At 43.1% G+C, this 10698-nt stretch overlaps 1 protein-coding gene, 1 non-coding gene and 2 pseudogenes across 3 annotated transcripts in view; 3 read left to right on the forward strand and 1 right to left on the reverse strand.

Annotated features, from left to right (window-relative positions):
• CTNNA3 (catenin alpha 3) overlaps positions 1-7157 on the reverse strand; it is a 1563160-nt gene extending 1556003 nt beyond the window's left edge. Inside the window, exons 1-3 of one of the 2 annotated variants that reach the window (XM_053663824.1) lie at positions 7082-7157; positions 3269-3632; positions 1775-1862 (exon numbers count right to left, since the gene is read on the reverse strand). The gene's annotated coding sequence lies outside the window, so the exon portion shown is untranslated. Of the gene's footprint in view, positions 1-1774; positions 1863-3268; positions 3633-6342; positions 6369-7081 lie in introns of those variants that run through there. The other variant, XM_053663825.1, reaches the window with a different exon arrangement.
• Positions 2226-3662, forward strand: LOC119048708 (protein-serine O-palmitoleoyltransferase porcupine-like; annotated as a pseudogene).
• LOC119048709 (GTP-binding nuclear protein Ran-like) lies at positions 4111-5441 on the forward strand (annotated as a pseudogene).
• Positions 7158-7539: 382 nt separating the features above from the next.
• Positions 7540-7621, forward strand: TRNAS-UGA (transfer RNA serine (anticodon UGA)). Its single transcript has one exon. It is a non-coding gene; the product is annotated as a tRNA-Ser (tRNA).
• The last annotated feature ends 3077 nt before the right edge of the window (positions 7622-10698 follow it).

Below are 10698 nucleotides of genomic sequence, written 5' to 3' on the forward strand. Positions count from 1 at the left end.
ACTTATATGTGTATATAATACCAATTGTTAAGCTTGTATTTTAAAAATCAAATTACTATGCTTAAATTAAAATATGTTTATGAGTAAGTAGATGTTTATTCACTTAAAATCTTATTTGAGCATCTGATAGGTTATAGTCTCAGAAAAAAAAGTGCCATAAAGTCTAAAAGCATAATTTTAATAATTACTATTGATCAGTGAAAATCTTACTAATTTCACCCAAGTTGAGAAGTCCCTTTCCTATGTTTTAAGCACATATTATTATATAGATATACAGATATAACTTTCTTACAAATACACTGTTTTAGGGTAAAAGTGTAACTCCATTTAAGAGCTTATCAGTAATAGAATGGCCCCAAATATCTTACTACATACAGACACACACACAAATATATATATGCAATATGATGACTGAAAAGCAATCCACAATAAATTGCTTAGGCTTCAATCATACAGTCATTTACAATGCAGAAATTCCATGATAATTATTTTCATCACTTTTCATGATGCCTATAACTTACCAACTAAATTTCCATGATGGTTTTGTTGCCAATAACTTAGTACTTTTTATTGGCCAACCTGAACTAAGTCCCCTTACATGTCTTTTCCAAAATGTACAGCTAGTTATTCTCCAATCAATATAGAACTAAATTCAAGAATCTTGAATGGCAGCTCAGGCTCTAAAACTCTGCAGTTGTTGCCAACTACATTCCTTTCAAATGAAGCACACAAGGCAGCTAAGTTAAAATTTCCAGACTCTGATCACTTCTCATTGATTACTATGTGTGTGTGGTCTGTGTGGACATCCAAAAAAATACAATTGTGTGATAGAAAGAACAGGGATTTTTGAGAGGATCTGACTGGCTTAGCTGGAGCTGTGTAATAGGCAAGATTCTAAGATGGCACCTGAGATGCCTGCCCCCACTGTACATACCTATATAACTCACCTTACTTGAGCAGAATTGGTAAATATAATGAAAAAGTCACTGCTGTGATTACATTATGGTCACTTAATGATGGCATACATTCTGAGAAATGTGTCATTAGGCAATTCCATCATTGTATGAACATCGTAGGCTGCTCTTGCACAAACCTAGATGGTATAGCCTACTACACACCTATGCTATATGGTAGAGCCTATTGCTCCTAAGCTATAAACTTATACAGCATATTCCTGTACTGAATACTGTAGGCAACTGATACACATTCTGCTATGACATTGTGATGGCTATGACATCATTAGTTGATGATGTCAAGGAATTTTTCAGCTGCATGTCAGTCGTATAGGACCACCATCATATATGCAGTTCGTTGTTGACCAAAATGTTATTATGACTCAATATGACATAAAATTCCATTGTGGGAGACTAGAGAGCAATTCTCATGATGGCCTTGAAGAAGCCAACCACCATGTTGTAGAGAAGTTCCAATGACAAGATACAGTGGGCAGCCTCTAGGAGCCGAGAATGTTCCTCCACTGGCAGACAAGTCCTGCAACTACGGGAGCTGGATTCTGCCAACAATAGTGACCCTGGAAAAGGACCCCAAGCCTTAGATGACACCAAAGTCCCAATCACCATCTTGGTGAGACCCTAAGGAGAGGACCAGTCAATTCAGGACTATGCTTATGACCACACTCCACTGACCCACAGAAACCGTGAGATAATAAATTTATGTTATTTTAAGCCACTAAATTCATGGTAATTGGTTATACAGCAACAGAAAACCAGTATAAGTCACATGCTTCTCCCTTGGCCTGAGGAGAAAGGGCTACCTTAAAATCCGAAGTAAGGTTGCATCCAAATGGGGAGAGGTGGTCTTAAGCAAAACTGAAGTATCATCATCGATTAGGAGGATGGATACTGGAATAAAGAAGAACAAAAATTATTCAAGATGATAGATTCAGTATCTGACATCTCATAGGCCTTCAACATTCAACTCACAACTCTCCCCTACCGTTGGCTCTGTCTACCGCCACATAACACACTTCTTGATCTACATGCCACTGAACTAGATATTAATAATGAATACGTGAAGGTGATAAAATCTAGTAAGAACACTGGACTAATATAATAAATTATCATCTTAAATCTGCCCATAATTAGCTATCTCGCACAGGGCAAGCCACTCATGGACCACAGTTCCCTCACTGTAAATAAACAGATTAAACCAGCTTTAATGTTTCTTTCAGCATTCATCTGTCCATCCATCCACTCGGGGCTGCGATGGCCACCTTCAGCTTCCAGGAATTTCCCCAGCAGCTGCTGCAGGGCTGTCTGCTGCCTACTGCACAGCAGGGCCTTGACCAGATCTGGCTGCTCCTTGCCATCTGCCTTGCCTGCCGCCTGTTCTGGAAGTGTGGGTTGCCATCCTACCTGAAACACACAAGCACCGTGGCAGATGGGTTTTACCACTTCTTCCAGCTGCACATGGTTTGTGTTGTGCTTGCTGCTCAGCCTCCTGTGCTACATTGTGCTGTTCCTCTGCCAACATTCCTCCCATCACAAAGCCTTCCTCTCCATCACCATCGTCATCTACCTGCTCATGGGTGAGATGTACATGTGGACACCATGAAGAGGACCCAGCTGACTGTGGCCAGAGACACTGTGGTTGTGTCTCTGGGCTTTGACCTGGACCAGGGTGAAGTGAGTGCAGTGCCCTCTCCCATGGAGTTCATAGGCTACCTCTACTTCATGAGCACCGTAGTCTTTGAGCCCTGGACATCCTTCCACAGCTACATATAGGCTTGCCCAAGCTCACCTGCTGAGCCACTGATGGCTGCAGAAGGTGGCCAGGAGCCTGGTGCTGGCCCCCCGTGCCCTGTGCTGGCCACCTGTGTGGGCCCTTACCTCTTTCTACACTTCATCCCCCCTGATGGTGACTGCATCCTTAGAAACAAGAAATGCAAAGCCAGGTGGCTGTGAGCCTACAAAAGTGCTGTCTCCTTCCACTTCAGCAACTATTTTGTGGGCTTCCTCTTGGAGGCCACGTCCATGTTGGCAGGAGCTGTCTTCACTGAGGAGGAGGATAGGCTGGAATGGGACCTGACGGTTTCCAGGCCACTGAAAATGAAGCTGCCTCAGCCCATGGTGGAATTTGCCACAAGTTGGAACCTGCCCATGTCTTATTGGCTAAACATGTTTTCAAGAATGCTCTCTACCTAGGGACCTTCTCGGCCATGCTGGTCATTCACGCAGCCAGCGCCCCTCTGTCTGGCTCCAGCTTCCACCTGCCTGCAGTACTGCTGCCACAGGCATTTACCACTTACGTGGAGCAGAGCACGTCCTCCATAAGCACCTGGCTTGGATCCTCAGTGCCTGTGTTGTTCCAACAGTGCCCACCAGACTGTTCACACCAGCATTACTTGAGCACGGGGGTAGGAGCCTGAAACCTGATCTTCGGGGCCCTGGCCGTCTTCCACCTGGCCTAACCGGGCTCCATGTTCAATGTTGATACAGATGATACCACAGAGGGGCAGGGCTGTGGCATGGCATACAGTGGCCACAAGGTCAGAGCTCAGCTGGGCCAGTCACTGGGTCACTTTTGGATGCTGAATCTTCTACCATCTCATAACCAGAAGCACATTTGTGGATCCTCTTAGCTCCCTCAAGACCCCTCCTCAGGTGCCAGCTCTGATGGAGGATGAGAGAAAGCCCTCTTAGTTTTTGACCACTAACCATCACAGATGCCCCCCAAAACACATCCCTACACACGCACCATTTCCATGCCTGCCTATCTCCATACACCACAAGGCGGGGAGGGGATGGTCCCTGCTGGGGCCTAGAAATGGATGCTTGGGAGAGCGGAGAGGGAGAGATGCACAGCCTCCCCACCTTCCTACTCTCTTTTTATATACAGTGTCTTATTATCAATTAAAAGTAGAGCATACTTTTAATAATTCAAAATAATTCCAAATAAAATTTGACTTGCCATTTAAAAAAACAAAGAAATGAAATATTACTGCTCCTAAATACATACCCATCCCTTTTAGTATTTCACCTCTGCCAGGGGCATCAAGAAGAAGTTTTAGAGAAAACCCCAAGACATTTGCCTTCTACACACAAGTTAGCTTAATAAAAACTACCACATGAAAGAACAGAATCTGGGAGCATGAATCAGTGGCATAGAGGAGAAGGCAATCAGCACTACCAGGGAATCTTTAAAAGCTAAAATGTCCATGCTTGCAAATCAATGTTTTCTGATGTTGTTCTCAAGAATCATAATATATTTTATATTATAATTGTGTGGGAACGTATACCTTTTACTACCTATCCCTTATTTCCTGCTCACTGCATTCAATGGCAATGCTAAAAGACCTAATGCTAGATCTAAAAGAACTCATCTGGAAATTCACACTTTTTAAATATACAAAATAATAATTTTGATCTCTTGGATCATTTTAGCAACATGAAATATCAAGGGAGAAAGCATTTTTTTTTGAAAAGCCTACTTAACTCAAATGAGCTAAAAATTAAATATTAACTGTATTTCACTTTTGAAATGTTGCAAAGAAATTGTAATCACAATTGTCACCAAATACACATTGACTTTTGTAATATATTCTTTTCCTTTTCAGTCTTCCTTTCCCCTCAACAAAAACACACTCTGAGTAAGTTCTCAGGCCCCACCCAGATTTAAAAATAACAACCAAAAAAAACAGAAACAAAAATCCTTCAGCATAGAATTTTTGGTTGAACTATTTTAACCATAATAAATTCCCATTCCTGTCAAGTTTTTAGGCAGTTAAGAGAACTCTTAAAAGAGGAAGAGGAGGTTAAGGATGAGACAAAGGATTTGATTTGCACTTGCACCATTTTTCCAGCTCTTGGTCAGACAAGCTGGAGGCGCTTCTGGAAGTAGTATCATGACAATTGCCCAAGGAGAACGCCGAGTTGTGTTGTAGTGGTTGTACTGGTTGATGATGGCGGTACTGAAAAAACTTCCATTCACAAAACATCACCTGCCTGGTGAATTTGACAATGGATAGGATACAGCTGGTCAGGAGAAATTTTGTGTACTGAGAGATGGCTATTACATCCAAGCCCACTGTGCCATGATAGTGTTTGATGTAACTTCAAGAGTTACTTATAAGAACTAGTAGCACAGAGATCTGGTACGAGTATGTGAAAACATTCCCATCATGTTTTGTGGCAACAAAGTGAGTATTAACAAAGGGAAAGTTAAGAAAATCAATTGTCTTCCACCCGAGAACAATCTTCCTTCAGTGCTGTAACATTTCTGCCCAAAGTAACTACAACTCTGAAAAGCTTTTCCTCTGGCTTGCTAGAAAACTAACTGGAGATCATAACTTGGAGTCTGTTGCCACGCCTGCTCTTGCTCCCACCAGAGGATGCCGGGACCCAGCTTTGGCAGCACAGTATGAGCATGACCTGGAGGTTGCTCAGACAACTGCTCTCCCAGACAAGAATGACAACCTGTGAGACAAAGAAGCCCAGCTCAGAAGGCATTTTATAGGCAACTACTCTGTGATGTCAGTGCAATCATGTGTTTGCCACTTCATTACAGCCAAGCAAAATGTGCTTAATTTGGGGGATGGGAAGGAGATGAATGGGCTTTGAAATTTTTTTAAATAACCTTCATTTTTTTTTGGACCTGTAGACTTAGCTGTTTTGGAAAACAGCTATTTTCTGACTGAGTTTCAAATATAAGACTGCTACAGTCACGTCACAATATTCAGTGGTGAAATTTTGTTTGTTGCTGTCATTCCCACTCCTTTTCATTAAGAATCAGAATACAGCTGTACTTTAAATTCTTTTTTTAAAGAGAAAAAAATTTTTGCTAAATATTATCATTCAATTGCACAGAATTAAAAAGACTTCAAAACCAAGATACAACTAATAAAATAGTAAAAATTAAGTTACAGGTTATCTCAGAGCACATGTAAATCTAAGAACAAAAAACAAAAAATATTTCTTCTTGATTAATACCCATTGTAAAAGTGCAAGTAAAGTTCATACATAACTGTGTTTCCTTATGGTATTCACAGAGAAACTGGGATCACCCGTGTAGCTCTGCTAAATTTTTAAGAGATAAAATTTCTAAAAGCAACAATCTCAATTGGATAAAATTTACTCTACAATTCTCAAGAATCTTGCTCCCTTTCCACAATTAAATCTACTTAGACACTTTAGCACCATACTTAACTTACGAGAAATAATACTGAAAAGTTTCATGAAAATTCACACAGCTATCAAATGAGGTCATTACCCAGGCTTCCAAAAGGTCAATCTGCCTACCTCCCTTAACATGAACTGTAACATTATGAGAAAAAAGATGACCTTCCCATGCACAGTTTTAGAAATTTAAACTAGTAAGGGTCACCTATTGTTTTGCCCAATTTGCCCATCAACAGACAGAACCAGCTGCTTGCCGGCCCACGTGATCCTGTAGAAACAAGCAAGCAAAATAAAAACAAAGACACTGAAATAGAGAACAGGAGGACAGCGACCAGAGGGGAGAGAGGAGGGAATTTCAGGGGGAAAGGGGGAAGGATTTACAGGAACAAGTATAAAAGACACATGGACAACAAGGGGAGTGGAAATGGGAGAGAGGTGGGGCGCACAGGGGGGGGGGCGGTGCCCGCGGGGAGGGAGGTGCTGGGATGGGAGTCAAAGACAGAAAACTGTACTTGAAAAATAATTAAATTTTAAAAAAGAAAAGAAACGAAACTGCGCACGCGCCCTGGCATGAACCTCCAAGCCAAAGTGTGAGCCGCATCTCTGTGCCGCAGTTTCCTGAGGTGCGCAAAGGAGGTACAGACCGAGCCCGCTTCCCCAGCTTTGAGGAAATAATGCAAGTAAAGCACCTAAGGCAGTAACTACACTCAACAAGGAAGGGTGTTAATGGCATTTAAAAACAGAATGCAGACTTAACGCGCAGAACTTTGTTCTCAAACCACCTCCAAGGTCCCACTGCTTAAGGCTGAGACCTCACTTGGACCCTGGTCTCTTCCAGTAGGGCTCGGCAGTGAAGGGGTTACTGGGGAAAGCAGAATCTCTAGCCACTGCACGGTCAGGAGCGTGCGACAGGGAGCCCACCAGCAGTGGGCAGACGACTCTACCTTCACCCCTCCCGCAACTGCTCAAAAAGAGGAGGGCTCAAAGCGACGCCATCCGCGCGGGAAATCCTGCCGGAAGGGCGCATCCGCTCCCAGAAATTTTGCAAAGCGCGGGTCCGCAGCAACACACGGGACAGATCTTTGTTTCACAGCTCTCTCGGGGACTTAACCGGGATGTGGGAGGACAAAAGCCAGGTCAGCGACCGGAGGCCGAACATGCTTGTGATTTTCGGAGAAAAGCGAAGGGAAAGGTTTCTAGAACCTATTTTTTTTAATTTCCTTAGAGAGTTTCTTATTATTTCTTCGCGTCCACGACGTATCTCCTACGACTTAACAATCAGCTTCGGCCACCTTAGAGCCGAACTCCGGAAGTTCGTAGGCCCCGCCTACTTTTGGGCCTGGTGCGCTTGCGCATGGCTATTAATATACTAAAGTGTCTCCGCCTTCTCTTTCTCTCCGTAGCAGCGATGGCCGAGTGGTTAAGGCGTTGGACTTGAAATCCAATGGGGTCTCCCCGCGCAGGTTCGAACCCTGCTCGCTGCGAAAGCGGGTAACTTCTTTTTTTATTTCTGTTTTTTGTATATTCCCTGAATTAATAACCTGGCCCAACATAGCGCCTACAAAAAACTTACCGTGTCCCAAAGAAAAGCCAGTAAATATCAATGCTGCAAACATAAGCTATTTACACTAAAGATAAAAGTCTTACTTTATTCTAAATGGTAAGCTAACAGTTTTAAAATCTTGTTCCTCATTGTGAAAAGTAACATCGCAAAATAAAATGAATATAAATAATGCTAAAAGTTTTCAGGCTGTCACATCCTAAACAAGCCATCATCTCATTAAAAATGATGGCAAGGCAAATGTTGCCTCTCCCTCCGTCCCAGAATTACCTCCCCCTGTTCCCCTACCACGTCCAGAACTGGTGTGAAATGGGAGATAAAAACTTTGAAAAGTCCAAGTTCTAAAGCATAATAGCTACATCCACATAGTGGAACACTATGCAAGTAGCCACTAAAATGCTAATAATGACGTGGGAAGGCCTACCCAATGCACTGCCAAATGCAAAACGTTAGACAAGTTGGAAAACAATTTACTTTATGATCACATTTTTATTCAACAATTCATTTATGTGGCAAGAATGGGAGAAAAAGAGAATGAATTATGGCTAGAAAGAAATAACCAAAATATTAGCAGTAATTATTATCTCTGGGTGGTGGGATTTTAATTTTCTTAACAGATGGTGTTTTGCTTAACTAGTTTTCTATCATATATCAACCCAGTATTTTTTTACTGATTTTAGAAAGAGATGGGGGTGAAGGGGTAGAGAGACATTAATTTGTTGTTCCACTTACTTATGCATTCATTGGTTGATTCTTGTATGTGCCCTGGTGCGGGATCCAACCCGCAGCCGGGACTTACCAGGACCAACTGAGCTATCTGGCCAGGGTGACCCTGTTTTTTGTTTTGTTAATGAAAGAAAATTGTGAGAGGCTTTGGCCAGGTCCATTGGTTAGAGTGTTGTCCCTGATAACACCAAGGCTGCAAATTCCATCTCTGGTCAGGGCACAAACAAGAAGCAACCAACGAATGTGTAAAGGAGGAGAGCAGCAAATTGGTTTGCATCTCTCTCTCTCTCTCTCTCTCTCTCTCTCTCTCTCTCTCTTTCAAGATTAACAGACTAAAACAAAAGAAAAAGAAAGTTGTGGGGTTAGTCTTTGAGACCCTGCACACCCTTTTGATTCCCCTTTGTCTACTTTCATCTCCCTCCCACCCCACGCTTTCCAGCTGCCCTTGCTAGTTCCTTGACACCCCAAGGGTGGAGATAGCTTTCTGTGCTACCTGAAGCACATTCCCCACACAGCCCCCAACCCGTGCGAGTCTTAGCTGAACATACACACTCTCCACATTCCCATCCTCAACTCCATCCTCTCCGCCCAGTCCCAGCCTCTGCCCGGCTTCCAGTCACATAAATAATTGCATTAGTTTCCTGTCGGTCTCCTTCCCTCTTTCAGTTAGTATCATGCCGAGCTGCAAATAACAGAAAACCCAACTCAAGGGACTTAACCTACGACACTGGGGTTTCTCACAAACCTGGGAGTAGGCAATTCTCAGAAAGAACAGAGAACGGAGCTCCGCCATTTTTAATGCCTAGGCCTCATCCCCTGCTTGTCTCATTGTCCTAAGATGTTCTACGTACCTCCAGACCTTGCATGCGTATACAGGTAGGAAGGGGAGAGACAAGAACTCTCAGTTTGTTTATTTACTTGACCTGTGTAACAAGGCTACAACTAGCTACAAGGGATCTAGGGCAGTAAGCGTGTTTACCTGGGTATATTGCCACCCATATTAAATTGGAATTCCATTGGTAACAAACAACGATGGAGACTGAGTGAGCGCCCAAGTGTATCTGCCATACTTCCCTTAAGAGGACAGTCAAAACTTGTAGGCATAAGGCCTTCAAAACAAGCCCTGTCTTTCCTGCCTTCCTTTCTTTATTTCCCATTTGCTTTGAGTTATGAGAAAGCCTCCTGGCACTGATGCCGGCTCATGCCTTTGAACCTTTTCCCATTTTCACATACAATTATCTGGAATGTCCTCTCTTGCTTTCACCCTTCTACCCTCATTAGGAGAAGAGGGCTGCCCATCATTCAAACCTTCTTCCTATTTAGGGGACCTGCTCTCTCCTTGAATCTAGGTGTGAGGATGCCACCCATCCTTCTTCCCCCCATCTCTGTAATAGAAGCTGAAAAAGCCTCATAACTGCTTTCAAAGACTCCCCTTCCACTACAAAGGCAGCATGTGACCTAGGCCCAGCCAATCAGATGTGCCCACCCCAAATTTCAACCAGAGGTGTTTGTGTAAAGAAGCAGGCAAGGGTCCATCCTGGTAGAGAGCAGAGGCCATAATGGCAGCCACAGATACAGCCAAAAGCAGCAGCAGCAGGTCTGTAACTAGGGTTCACAGTTGTCCAGAAGCATTGACAATAGTAGCTACCCCAGGCTGGTTTTGAAGCATCATTCTGCCATAATCTTAGACTTTGCCTAGCCTACGCTTACTGCTGCCTGAATTTTCAAAAGTGGCTTTGCAGCCTTCCCAACAATTCTACAAACTATTTGACATCCTTCCAGTAAGATTTCTGATTAAATCAGCCCTAGTCAATTTTTCTTTCTCTTTCTCTGCCCCCCCACCCTTCCAAATAGCACATACCGCTTCCTTCCTCGATCCACCATCACCTGCTGGGAAAACTCATGTTTTTTTTTCAAGTATCACCTGGATAAAGCATTCCTGCAGTCCCCTAGGCTGACTCAAGCCCCCTTTTTATTCTATCCTAGTATAGCAAGGATCACATGGAATCGTTTCTGCCAGTTTGCTTCTCTCCCTTCTAAATGGTAAATTCCCTGCAAATTTATCAAGGGATCATGTCTCTGATCTTTGTACCCCTACCTGGCACAGAAAAGGCACTCAATAAATTTTTAATGAAGGAATAAATAAATATGAGTCAGCACACAGATATGTGTCAGTGATCAGTGAATGTGAAGTATTTTATCCCTAAAAGGAAAATCTGATTTGGAGGAGCCTTCTCTCTAGGTCCTCTGGACTAGATAGGTCTGTCTGGTCCC

This window comes from Artibeus jamaicensis, unplaced genomic scaffold (genome assembly GCF_021234435.1).
Source record: "Artibeus jamaicensis isolate MK-2021 breed Jamaican fruit bat unplaced genomic scaffold, CSHL_Jam_final contig_332, whole genome shotgun sequence".
In the NCBI taxonomy this organism is placed as follows: Eukaryota; Metazoa; Chordata; class Mammalia; order Chiroptera; family Phyllostomidae; genus Artibeus; species Artibeus jamaicensis.